At 32.0% G+C, this 13,995-nt stretch overlaps 1 protein-coding gene and 1 long non-coding RNA gene across 2 annotated transcripts in view; one reads left to right on the plus strand and one right to left on the minus strand.

Annotated features, from left to right (window-relative positions):
* The window catches only part of LOC127801390 (uncharacterized), a 70,854-nt gene extending 57,912 nt beyond the window's left edge, over window positions 1-12,942 (minus strand). Inside the window, exons 1-2 of the long non-coding RNA XR_008023050.1 lie at window positions 10,864-12,942; window positions 5,937-6,011 (exon numbers count right to left, since the gene is read on the minus strand). This is a non-coding gene — a long non-coding RNA (uncharacterized LOC127801390). The remainder of the gene's footprint in view (window positions 1-5,936; window positions 6,012-10,863) is intronic.
* LOC127801387 (uncharacterized) overlaps window positions 1-13,995 on the plus strand; it is a 110,970-nt gene that overhangs the window by 12,868 nt on the left and 84,107 nt on the right. The gene's annotated exons all lie outside the window — the stretch shown is intronic.

The following is a 13,995-nucleotide window of genomic DNA, read 5'->3' on the forward strand; positions in this document are numbered from 1 at the left end:
ATGCGATAGTTGACGGTTATGAATGTGTGACAACTTTCTTTGGTTTTGTTTTACTATAAGACTCAAACTCGCATTTATTCAAAAATGATTGGGATGAAATTAACTCTATATATAGAAAAAATAAAAGTAATCAGAGGAAGTCTACCATTGTGATTTTAAATTATTTTCTAATTTTGAAATTAAATGAATTTTAAGAGAAACAATTTAATAACTTGGTTTTTATTTTTGAAACATAATAGAAAAATTTATCTCAACATGGTGTAGTATGAATAAGCAACTAATAATATTTTTACTGATTTAAATATTGTTGTGGGGTGCCCTAGGTAAATCTAAAAATCATAAAAGTATTACGATAGATTCGGATGACCCCAAAGAGTCTCCCGAGGTGAGACTCCCCCGGAGCCTCCAGGGAGTTTCCGGAACAGTCAAGCCTCAGCACTGCATAACCCGAAGACTTACTCGAATGTCTCCCGAGCCCAAATCACCCAGTAGCTCTGAAAAGTCTTCAAACCCACTCGGAGGATACTTATCGTGGCACATTCACCCTGGAGATATCTACAGGCTCGCCAGAGTCACTAGATGCATCTTTCCTGGACAATCGGGAAGACTCTCACCTGCATACCAGGCATTACGTGGACCCCGCCATTAATTGATTATAAATAGCCGCTTATTCCATGACAAACAGACCTTTTTTAACCTTTAACTGCTTACGCGCGCGCGCACACACACTCTTTTTCTCTCTCTTTGAAACCTTAGTCCTAAAGACTTAGACTTTGAACTACGACCCATCGGGAGACTACTCATTCAAAGACTCATATTGAACATATAACAGGCATACTTATACTCATATGTATCTCTACTTCAAGACATCAGTGTTTGACTTAAGCATCATAGGGCTCACGTAAGGAAGACCCCCACGTGCCTTCTAATTGTCTTTGTGTTGCAGACCCCACCGGTGTCACATCCATGAAGACATATTGAACTCTTTTCAAGACCAGTCTCCCAAAGGCTCTTTGGGACCTTCCAAACTACAGTTCCCCCGAAGACTTTTCGGTGGTGACAATTCCGAAGACTCTGAAAACCCATCTAGGAACTCTCGAAGCCTCGGCTTTCCCAGACAGCGGATTGAGATCAGTCTCTATTGATCCCCTAGTGACATTTCTGACCCTGCTATTTTTTTGAGGGCTCTACATTGGATTTTTCCTAAGACAAATGAATTCAATTGTTGTATCCAGGCAATAACAAAAATTATTATCGAATGTGGAAGAGAATTACATAAAAATAAATCTTTTTTTTACGGGATCGAGACCAGCCTCTATTGATCCACAAGTGGCATTTCTGACCCAGCTGTTTTTTCGAGGGCTCTGCATTAGATTTTTTTCCTAAGACAAATAAATTCAATTGCTGTATCCAGGAAATAAAAAAATTTATTATCGAATGTGGATGACAATTACATAAAAATAAATACTTTTTTTAACGGGGGCATAAAAGTAGATGTGATATTATAATTTTTATAATTTTAATTTCAAAAAGATTAAAATAGAATAATAAAAATTTTAATTCTATAAAATACTCAATCTCTCAAATTATTAGATATTTTATGTTTCAAACCAGTAAAAATTACTATGATAACCGAATACTTAAATATCATAAAATTTGATAAATGAGTATGAGTTTTGTTATGATTTTATATAAAATAACAAAAAAAACGAACTTGATGCAGTTGTATTAGATCAAATTGATTCTTAGGAGTTTAAAAAATCGATAAAGTTTTAGTAGAATAAATTTCAACAACTTTTTATAAAAATCAATATTTATTAATTAGGAATCAATATTAAGGCATCATTGAATCTATAATCTAAAAATTTATATAAAAAGTATTAGGCAAATTACATTATTATATTATTAATTCTTAAATTATATATATTTTATAATAATAATAATAAATTGATTATTATATTTTTAAATTTTTATCAGTATTAAGACCAGACCACGGGCAACGGTCGTGGTGAGTGGCCAAATGAGAATAAAAGCGGTCCAAGCCCAGTTGCCGCTTCATTCCAATCGCAATCGCCACTTCGCAAGCAAGTTTCCTTCCTCTCTCTCTAACGGTTTGAAATCTTCAAGGATCCCAATTTGTTCAAATTGGCATATAGACAATGAGCGAGCGAGTGGAGTTTGGTTCCAGATCGAAGCGAAGCTTCAATTCGCTCTCTTCAAACCCTTCGAGTAACGGCAACAATACCCTAGGCATGTCTTGGGGTTTCGATTCTCGTTCTTCCTCCCGCTCCGATTTCGGCGGGTCCTCGAGGGCAATTTGTTCAAATTGACATATAGACAATGAGCGAGCGAGTGGAGTTTGGTTCTAGATCGAAGCGAAGCTTCAATTCCAATCGCAATCGCCACTTCGCAAGCAAGTTTCCTTCAATTCGCTCTCTTCAAACCCTTTGAGTAACGACAACAATACCCTAGGCATGCCTTGGGGTTCTGATTCTCGTTCTTCCTCCGGTCCGATTTCAGCAGGTCCTCTCTCTCTATCTCTCTCTCTCTCTCTCACTCTGTACTTTAATTGCAACAAGGGCAAATTTCTCTGTACTGAACCGGCGTCGAGCTTCGAGCTGTAAGTGTTGGTCCCTTGACACACACAATGGCCACTCAAGAAGGGGGGTGAATTGAGTGATTAAAAACTTATTGAATTGAGTCTTTCCCTTTTAAAACTCTTGAGATTTTCTTATACACAAAATACACTTATTATAAATATATATGTTGTTTGGAAATGATAGCAATATAAATACACAAACAACCACAATATAGACACAAGATATGTAGTGGTTCGGTGTATCCAACACCTACTCCACTCTCTCAAGGTCAAACCGACAATTGAGGTTCTACTGAAACCACCACTAGGTTTCCACACAAGAACACCTAGCAAACTTGTACACCCCGAGGTTTCCCCTTAGCTCACCCCGAAAACTATTACAACACAATAATACACCTAGATTACTTGGGCTCTAGGATGCCACTCACAATCCATAATCTAATACAAATAAATCAATCTTATGTCCAACACACTGGGACTACAATGGATATCAATACAAGAACAATATACAAGGCAAAATGAAATGATACAAGTTACCAATAAGAAGAAAACTTCTTCTTTGCCTTGAGGCTCCAATGGATAGATCTTTGAAGGATCCTTGGGCCTTGGATTGCTTTGATTGAGTGCTTGAGAGCTTGGGTGTGCTTTAGGAAGATAGGAAATGGTAGAGCATTTTCCTTCTTCAGATTTCTCCTCTTGATATTTATATTGGGACTCCTAAAACGACCTGCAACGGCTCCAAAAATCCGACCGTTGGAGTTTGGCAGTCGACTGTTCTAACTGACAGTCGACTCCGCGACACCCACAGTCGACTCTTGCTGCTGACAGTCGACTCTCGCTCAACCCACAGTCGACTTTCTCACAGACAGTCGACTCCCTTTGGCCTACAGTTAACTTGACAGTCCACTGGCCAAAACCCACTCTCGGCTACCTCAACTTTGCATAAACAATGCCCGGCTATATCGACTGATGCACATCCACAGTCGACTGCCATTTTGACTTACAGTTGACTGTCCCTCACCGAGGGTCGACTCTCAGTCTAGATTTTAGAAAAACAAGATTTTGCTTTGATAATACAATACATAACTTAAATTCATTACAAGATATTTACATAAGTAAATGTCCACATTTTCTTTTATTTATATTTTATCTTCCATTTACTTTAATGCATAAATGTAAATAGCAAAGTACCCCCCATTTGGATTCAATAAAAATATCTAAAAAATCAAAATCCAAATAGATAAGAAAGTAGATTTTGGGTTTTAGAACAAATTCCGGTTTTGACGATTTTAGCACTTCCAAAAACATACTTTCCATTACTTGAAAAATTCACTAAAAATCATTTTCACAATAATGAATACTAGCTATGAAAATACCGAGAGTTAGTTTTCCAAAAGGAAAACATTTTCTTATATGTTCCCTTATAGTGTGCTAATATTCTACTTAGAATCAAATAGCATTTCTTGGTTCATTTTGATACACAAAATACTATAATACTTAACACATATCAAAAATCCATTAGGGGTTTTAAACATACTAAAAATAGCTTTACTAAAATTATGTTTTGTTAAACATTAAAATACACAATAGGTTGATTGGAGCAACTTGGCTCAACAGTAAGAACTAACGTTTGGCGATTTGATCGTGGGGTCTTCTTCACGAGAGAATTCACATCCGATACGGAAGCTCCACACTCGCAAAATCGCTATTATTTCCAACATTTTTAGGCTTGCCCTTATGGTGTTCATGATGGAAGGAGATTGAATGTGATACTCAATTGTGTTTGGTTAATCGGTTTCCCTTTTCTGGCCATTTTCATTTTGTAAAATCGCTATTATTTCTAGCAAAATCGCTATACACTTTGCTTGCAATCCTGAAAGAATTTAGCTGCGATTAAACATTTTAGACTAATTTTGACTAGTTCTTGGCATGCTACATCAAAATTTTCTTCTCTTGTGCAAATGTAAAACCTTGACAACAGAAAACCATGGTGTTTATGGAGCTTGTGCCATCTGATGATGAAAAGTAGTTATGAGACTTTATTTGAGCAGTGTCGTGCCTTGTGGTTATTAACTAATGCACTGGCTAGGTATACAGAAATCTTAGGTATATGATTTTGATAATTTATTACTATCAAATGGATGATCAATATGGTAAGAAAAGGTGTTTCCATACACAGTTTCTGCATGGTTGGAATATACTATATGACACTGCATAAATAGGAGCCTTATCAGGAAAATAGGATGATGGAAATCTTCCTACTACCTTGTTGAACTTGAAAATATGTTTGCATCTCAAAGGTTCCATGTTGTAGTTGTGACAAGTCGAAAGTAAAGTTTCCATTTCTTTGTTGCTTGGCAAGAAAGAGCAATGGCTAAAACAATTGAAAGTGGATCTTCACAAAGATCGCTGAACTTGGCGGGGCAAATGCATGGTCAGATTAGCCCAACCACAATGGCGTTTTCTACTGCAGCATCATCACGATTCTCATCTCTCCAGCTTCCAATCATCCATCAATATTTCCCAATCCAACGGCCCTCATTCTCCATTTTTCTTCGACTGCCAAGCAAAGGCTCTCATGTCTAAACACTACTACCGAGTACGCCCACTACAACCACTCTTTTCTCTGTAATAAGGGTGTTTAGGCAGCCACGATATTGTCTTCCAATTCACGTCATGTTTCAAGTATTGATTAATATTCTAAAACCACGCGTGTGATTCTATGGATCACTTACTTACCGGTGAAAAAAAAAAGATATTATGTACCACTTTTGAATTAAAACGCAAATTTCTTTTGTATAGGGTATTATGTCATGCCATGTTCAATTTTGAGCTTTTATATGTGATGATAATATATTAACATTAATAAGTGATCTAAAAATTGTATATATATATATATATATATGATCATTCTTAATGGAATTTAACTCGAAGATTAAATTTTATGATAAGAGGAGTAGTTTGCTTCCAAAGCAGGATGCAAGGAGATGAGTGCTTGTGTCTGACGAGTCATGTTTGGCCATTTAATTCACAGAATCCAAAATCTCGATCAAATCCAATCTAGGAGACATAGAAAACAAAGACCTGGAGGCTCAAAAAATGGGTGATCACCCACCACCCGGAGGGAGTGATTAAATCCCATCACTCACAGGATACATATAATACTAAGCATTAAAAATAAAAAATAATGGGTGATCACCCACCACCCGAAGGGAGTGATTAAATCCTATCACTCACAGGATACATATAGTACTAAGCATTCAAAATTTAAAAAAAAAGGGTGATCACCCACCACCCGGAGGGAGTGATTAAATCCTATCACTCACAGGATACATACCTCGAACAATGCTGGTATCACAAATGCACACACAAGATGAAAAAGAGAATGACCAACCTGTAAACCAAAAAAATACTACAAAAAAGAGAGAGAGATAGAAGATAGAGTTATAGTTTGCCCATATAGGCTAATCATTTGTTTGCATGTAAATTCAATCCAAATCCAAAAGAGTACATACTCTATCCAAATTAAGTCAACTTAAATTGATTCGTACTTAGTTTATAAACATCAAGACTATTATACAATAACTAGCACACATATTCAATTGCTGGTGTCTATAAAGTTATAGTGCCTCACACTTACAAACCAAAAAGTCAAAACACTCAAGCTCATTCATCATCATCATCATCATAACATTCAATGACTTTTTGTTTTCCTCTCCCTCTAACTTTCTTTTTTCCCTTCCCACTCCCTCTCTTTCGTTTTCCTAATTGACGTGATACACCTTCTTCACATGGAATCTCTACTGGAATGTCACTTCTAACCAATGTAAAGTCTTCCTCATATGCACTCACATCTTGGGGTGAACACGAGCTAATTAGTGGCTCTTTCTGCTGATATGGTTGATCTTCGTTGCCTTCTTCAACATGCATATCATAAAAATCCCGAGGTTGTGACCTTTGAACAACATACCAATTAGGATCACGCATATCCCTCACATAATAAACCTATTCAGCTTGGCATGGCAAGGCAAGACAAAAGGCTCATTGGTTTGTAAGGAACGTCCAAAATTTAAGGATGTTGTGCATCCCAAATGCTTCTTCCAACATAGGATGCATACCATCATCATTACCGTCCTCATCGTCATCATCACTACTATCTACTTCAGCAAGCACATCCTCCCCGTGATGATACCAAGTGACATAATTCTTAACCATTCCAAACCTTAGTAGATAAAATTTCACCTCTTCCCGAACTCTCACTTCTGTATTGTTACAAGTCATGCAGGGACACCTAATTCTACCCGTGTCGAAAAGCGAATTCAAGAAATTGATCAACTCCATTAACATACTGGTCAGAAAGTCTATCATCCAATTGCATCCAATTCCTATCCATCGTACTAGATACAACAAAAATTGATAGTATTAGAGATAGATTAAATTACAGAGCACGAGAATAGGAAAAAAACATTTATGTACAACATTGTCAACACTTTCTAATAAATCAAAATTGTCTTCTTGTACAAATGTTTGTCATTTTGATCAATGACTTGATATAAGACCAAAATAAAGTGATGCCCTCAACAATACTGTTAAACCCAAAAGATTAAAAAAAAAAAAAGAGATGAAAAAATCAAACAAATACTATTTGGCATTGACCTTTTATCTTCTTTACGTGGCATTGGACCATTTCTGAATTTTCTTTGCATAAGGAAATCAAGTTTGTGTTGTGACAGTATTAAAGTTAATGGGTACTTGGAATAAGCACACAACATGAGTTCGACCCTATAAAAGTTTAAATTATGATCCCAACGAATGTAACCTCATATCATCAAGTCAATTTCAGAGTTTATTTTCACCCTATTTTTTCTCATATCAGTGACAGTGGATCATAGCATTTCAACTCTAACCCAAAGCTTCATAATCATCAGTTATGTTATTATTAGTCAAAACATTGGCAACATAAATGAAGGATGAGCCATGCAGTTGCAGGCAAGAGTTTGTGTTTCTATAGTATTTTTTCAAACATCTTATCTTAGTCCTCCTATAATAAGATTGTTAATTATAACCATTCACTACTTAGTTAATAGCCCACATTTGTTGGCGGTGGCGTCATTAATTGCACAATAATGGGGTTTGTCTTCATAGAGAGGGAGGGTTAAAATTTTAATATTAAGATAATTATATTTTGGATGATTTTTTATATAATTATTAGGTACATAAATTTTTTAAGATTATAGAATTTTAATTTTAGTTGAGGGTCAATAATATTTAGTTTTTATTATTTACTAAAAGCAGTTTTCAAAAATTTAGGGTGCCAATAATAATAAAATTCTTAATTTTTTTTTTTTTTTTTTTTGTAATATAGACTATGATAAGTCTGCCCATGCTTGAGAGGTTAATATTGAGAGAGTTAGTTTGATTTTGTTGCTTTAAGTTACATGTTTGGTTTGATTTTGTTGCTTTAAGAGAATTGGTTCTTAAATTATTTTACTCCAACATAACAAAATCACTCACTCAAATATAATCTAATATAAGGAACCCAATATCTTTAATCCTCTTAATCTAATCATACTCTCCTTCCCTTTCGTTCCCTTTAAAAACATATATATGCATGTGAGTTTTCCACCCTAATTTAAAGTAAACAGGCAGGCAGGCACGTAGACAGACCATGGGTAGGAGTTTTATATTTAATCAATGGGAGGTGAGGCAGTGCCAGTAGCCAACACACTGCTGTTATTAGGAAACAAATTAATATTATTCATAGACATAAGAAAAGATGAATGAATATATAGAAATAAGTTTGGGGAGACAAATGACGATGAATTGTGTTTTTGAGTTAAGGGAAGGGGCCTTTACCTTTTTGGCTCTTTTTATGCCTGCTCCATTTTTGTTCATTATGAAGTGCACAGAGACCAAACTTAAGATCCCACCTTAAATAAAAATAAAATAAGGAATAAAATAAGGGAAGGGGCCTTTACCTTAAGATCCCACCATCCTAGTTGTTCCTTCTTGATTCTTATTTGAAGAGAGAAATCAGGAAGTGCACAGAGACCAAACTTGGGTTAAGCCATGAAAACAAAAAATGCTAGTTATAATTAAGGTTGCCTTATTATCCAACTTCCTTTTGAAACTGGCAGGAATAAACGATCAGATTAGAGAAAAAAACTTGGAATGATGAACCCATGAATCGGAAAGTCTCAACTAAGAAATGGGAACGAATACCAGTGTACCATGAAGGACTTTTAGAACAGAAATAGGAAATGAAGAGAAAAAGATGAGATTTAAGGGTGATAAGTTACAATCAACAAAGTCTTGAAGAAAAATTTTCAATGGTCTACAACTCTATACCCCACAATCATCATAAAATCTGGACTCAATAAACTCCCAAAAAAGTTGCATTGAAAGGATATAAGAGTATTGGGACTTATGAATAAAAGAAAACAAAAAGGGGAATAGAGGAATTTGAGGATAAACAGAGATTAATTCTTGAACATGGGACCTTAAAGACTACATAGAGAGTGTGGAAGAAGATATAAGCATCAGAACAACTCTATGCCCCTTCAGTGTGACTCATTTTTGGCATTCATAATTTCACATAAAGACTACATAAAGCAACTTTAACTGATAGCTCTTACCATCTTAGTTTTAATTAGTTTCAGAAAAACTTATTGCCAATTGCTGCTCATTTTCATGATTTTATTTAAAATTGTTCTAATTAAGGCAAGTGTTAGTAAAACAAGTATATATATAAAAAAAAAGTTGAATTTCCCTTTTTATTTGATTTCTTTCTCTTTCTTTCTTTCTAGAAGGCGACAAACTTCCCTTCTATCTACATGTATAAATGTTATATTTTAAAAGGTAATTATTTCATTATGAGCACATAGACATAGACATTGCTAGGTAATTATTTCACTATGTTGCTATCTCATTCTGAATGGTAAATTATCAAGAAGAAAAACTTCAATATCATTCTTTAGGTGGTTTGATTGGCTTAAGATTAGTACAGCAAAACAGGTCCTAACATTTTATGTTTCAAAAACTAATAGCATTCATTTTCACAAAATTTAGAAAACATCTTTTTGATGTTTTCCAATTCATGTTATAATATTGAAAAATTAGAAAATTGAGTTTTCTGTTTTCAAACTAGAGATTCAATAGACAAATTTGAGTTGAAAAATTAGAAAATGTTTTTTACAACTGAACAGACCCTTGGGTTTTTGTTCTACATGTCAATCCTGTTTTGCTAATGAGTGCCATCTGCATGGCCACAGGACAGTGATATAAACTCAGTTCCTGAAATGAAACTCAGTTTTTCATGGAGTTTGGCTTTCTAAGCCTTTGTTTAATGTTGTAAACAGAAGAATCAGTAAAAATGACAAAAGAAAACATTTTGTGTTGATATTTTTTAAACTATTTCTTCAAAATATCCAAGAATTGATTCACAGCAAAAATAAGTTGTAGCCACATGTCTATACAAAATATCTGCTAAGAATGATAACCTGTCTTCAATATGGAATCCAAAATCATTTTTGAAAAGCCCAGTTAAAAGCCAAGAAAATACACAGCACGCAAACTTTCCACTTAACATAGCCATGTTTGATGACAATATTTGTCAAGAAAGATGGAAACCAGTCTTCAAATTTTACAACCTTAAACAATTTAAAATGCATATTTGGAACTCAAAAGTAGACAGCATATGAAATTCTGTTTAACTGTCTATGTTTATATACTATAGCAAATTAAAAGTACACACTCTTAATAATTTGAATAGAAAACTGAATCTGCAACACTTCGCTGCAACAAATAAACTATTAGCTCCTATTACAAAAACAAATAAACTTGGAGTCTTGGATTTCTCAATGGATTAACCTCAGCATTCAATGGCACAGAGAAGAATGATACTTTACTACACAAATCTATATAAACAAATATAAAATGTCCCTTGTATTAAAAAGTTTAATATCAATGAGGACGAGCAATTTAGTTTCTTTAGTGTATATTTTTTTCATATGAAGGAAAATGAAGTGCACAGACGCATTGGAATGTTGAGATATAAGGCTAAACCCATGAACCAAAATACTCCAAAGCACCTTAGCTTTTATAGGTATTATACCATTAAAACAGAACATCAACAGTTAATAATCAGAACACACAAACATACGCACACACACAACTCTCACACATACGCATACACACAATCACAATATATAAGTTAATAAACACAACTAAAATCTCATCAAGATACACCCTAAAAAATTCTTTACCTTATAATATGGAGGCCGAAGCAGCAACGTTGAAGAGAAATTGTTGAAGCGACGGAAGCGGCAACGATGAAGAGAAGCTGTTGAAGTGACAGAAGCAAAATCGTTGAAGCGACGGAAGGAAGACGCGATGAAAGGTTGGGGATTTGAGAGCTGGGGGTTGCAGGTTGATTGGAGGGTTTGGCGGGTGGGTTTGGGATTTGAGGGCTGGGGGTTGCAGGTAGATTGGAGGGTTTGGGGGGGGGGTGTTTTGGGGGGATGGCGGGAGCATCTCCCGCCTAATAAATAGTTATAATTTTTTTTTAGTTAATATATTTAATTATTAAATAAAAATAAAATAATTTATAAAATTAATATTAATAATAGTTTGATTGATAAAAAAAATAATTATGATGATGATAACTGATAAAATAATTTAAATTATAATAATTATTAAATAATTTAAGTAATAATATATGATAATAATCTAAATTATAATAATAAAATAATTTAAATTATTGTATCAAATTAATATTTATTAAATATTAGTTAAATAATATATGATAATAATCTAAATTATATATATTAGTATTTAAAATAAATTTAATCCTACAAAAACCATATGCTGAATTATAAAAACCATCAAATTTGTATATTTTAAAATACAAAAACTCCTTACTTTTAATTTCTGAATTATTCTATTAGCTATACTCATGTTTTTTAATTATTTAATCAATTAAAAATATTTAAAAATTAAAAAAATAATAATAAACTTTATTTTTTATTAAAAAGACTTATTTTAATTTAAAAATATTTAAAAGCCTATATGATTTACCTTTTTCATACTCCAAACACCCCATGGCCTTTTTGGAGACAACCCCAGATATCTCTAACCCTTATTTTGTAGAACTATCGAGGAGATTTGTCCATTCTAAAAATCTCTATATAATGCAATTTTTGGCATCATCAATACAAATAAACACATGATTTGACCTCTACCTTCAGGCTTGAGCTTTTTGATTAAAAGCAATCACATATATTATATATCATATATATATATATATATGTATGAAAAATGTTATAATCATAAATAACATTTACAAATAGACGTGATACACACAAAATTAATAATACTTTATAATAGTGATATTAGAAATTAAAAATAGATCTATTCACAATTATAAATTATTATTAATTTTAAATAAAATTATTATAAATTTGATTAATTCAAAAAATTATTAAAATTTATATATAAAGATAACACTTCTTCACATGAATGTGTATGGTAGCAGTGGCGGCAACTCCACGTTGGTATAAAAAGAGTCATTGGGCTTTAATTAGGATTATATATGCCAGCATATGTGTGTATAATGAAATGGTTTTTGGAGTGAATATAATTATATAAATTTAAAATAATATAGGATAATAATCAAATTAATATTTATTAAAATAATATATGATAATAATCTAAATTATATATATTAGTGTAATAATTATATTCATGCATTTATAAAAAAAATATAATCAACTTAGAAAGTGCTTATATAAATGTTAGTTAAATGTAAATATTTTTTTCTATTATTTAACGGTTAGAATTTAAATTTTTAATCAATAATGACGGGAAAGTGGTATAACTATTTCTTAGGAGTATGGTTAGTTTTATTTATTCAAATTATTATAAATATTTCACATTAAAATAAGTTATATTAATTTTTCTAATCTTTCATTTATTTATGTTTTTTAGGTTCTTGTAATGCATAAATAACAGAAGAAGATATAGCCAGAAATTAAATTTAATGTTGCTATCATTATAAGTATTCACATTAAAAATATAATTATTGATTACAAAAATTTTTGTAAAGAAAATCAATTTACAATGAAAATTAATATGATTAGCAATGATTTGATGTAGTGAAAAATAAGGTTGCGTTCTATTTGCGTTTTAATTTTTAATCTTGATCTTTGAATTCATTTTCAATTTTTTGTTTTGGGAGTTTGTTTTAAAAAATTGAAAATGCGTTCTCTTTATTATTTTGAAAAAATGTTTCTCAAAATAGAAAATTAGAAAATGCATTCTCTTCGAAATTTTAAGAATAATTTTTTAATGATATTTTATTTAATAAATTTGATTATTCAATAAATTATAAAAATTTAATATTAATATAATATTAAAAATATATACATTTTAAAGTTAGTGAATTTTGTAATATTTTTTCCCATTACAATAATAAAATACGAATAAATATTGAAAGTGAAACTTGTTTGATGTGTTTTGAGGGGTAAATTACACAAAAAATCACTAAACTTTGGTGTATTTTTTATTTTGATCACTAAACTATAATTATTTACAATGTGATCATAAAGGTTTAAAAAATTTTGCAATGTGATCACATATAAGATTTTTCGATCACTCTATAACCGAAGTGGGTGACGTGACGCTGATCAGAATATGCCATGTGTCAAAAAAATATTTTTATTATTTGCTACATCAACGCCACCTCACCCACTCTGCCTATAGAGTGACCGAAAAATTTTATATGTAACCACATTGTAAAATTTTTTAAACTTTTATGATCACATTGCAAATAATTAAAGTTTAGTGATCAAAATAAAAAACACACCAAAATTTATTGATATTTAGTGTGAGTTACTTGTGTTTTGAGTTTGGAGTTTGTTTTGAATAAAAACACTCAAAACAACTTTTTGTTGTTTTGGATTTTTTTTACATTTTTTTTATTTTTGAAAATGTGTTTTTAAAAACAATAATTCATTATTTTAGAAAATTAAAAACTAAAAATGGCTTAAAAACAACAAAGAGAATGCATTCTAAGTGTTTTATCTACAATTTCGTAGAGAAAATCAAACTTTTTGCAATGAATACAAATTTGGATTAATTATTTTTTTGTATTACAAGAATTGTTGTGACTAGATAAATAAAATTATTCAAAAACTACACCATCGCTATTTAAGTGAATTCATTTTATTAGTTTCAAATTATATAATTAAGTGTATTAAGACTAAATTATGTTAAATTTATATATATATTTTTATATTTTTAATGTGCAACTCTTTTTGATGATTCTTTTTAATCCGTAAATATCACATTTAGTGACGGCTAGAGATGGCCATCACTATTAACCTCCATTTGTGACCACC

Source organism: Diospyros lotus, chromosome 5, assembly GCF_014633365.1.
Source record: "Diospyros lotus cultivar Yz01 chromosome 5, ASM1463336v1, whole genome shotgun sequence".
Classification (NCBI taxonomy): Eukaryota; Viridiplantae; Streptophyta; class Magnoliopsida; order Ericales; family Ebenaceae; genus Diospyros; species Diospyros lotus.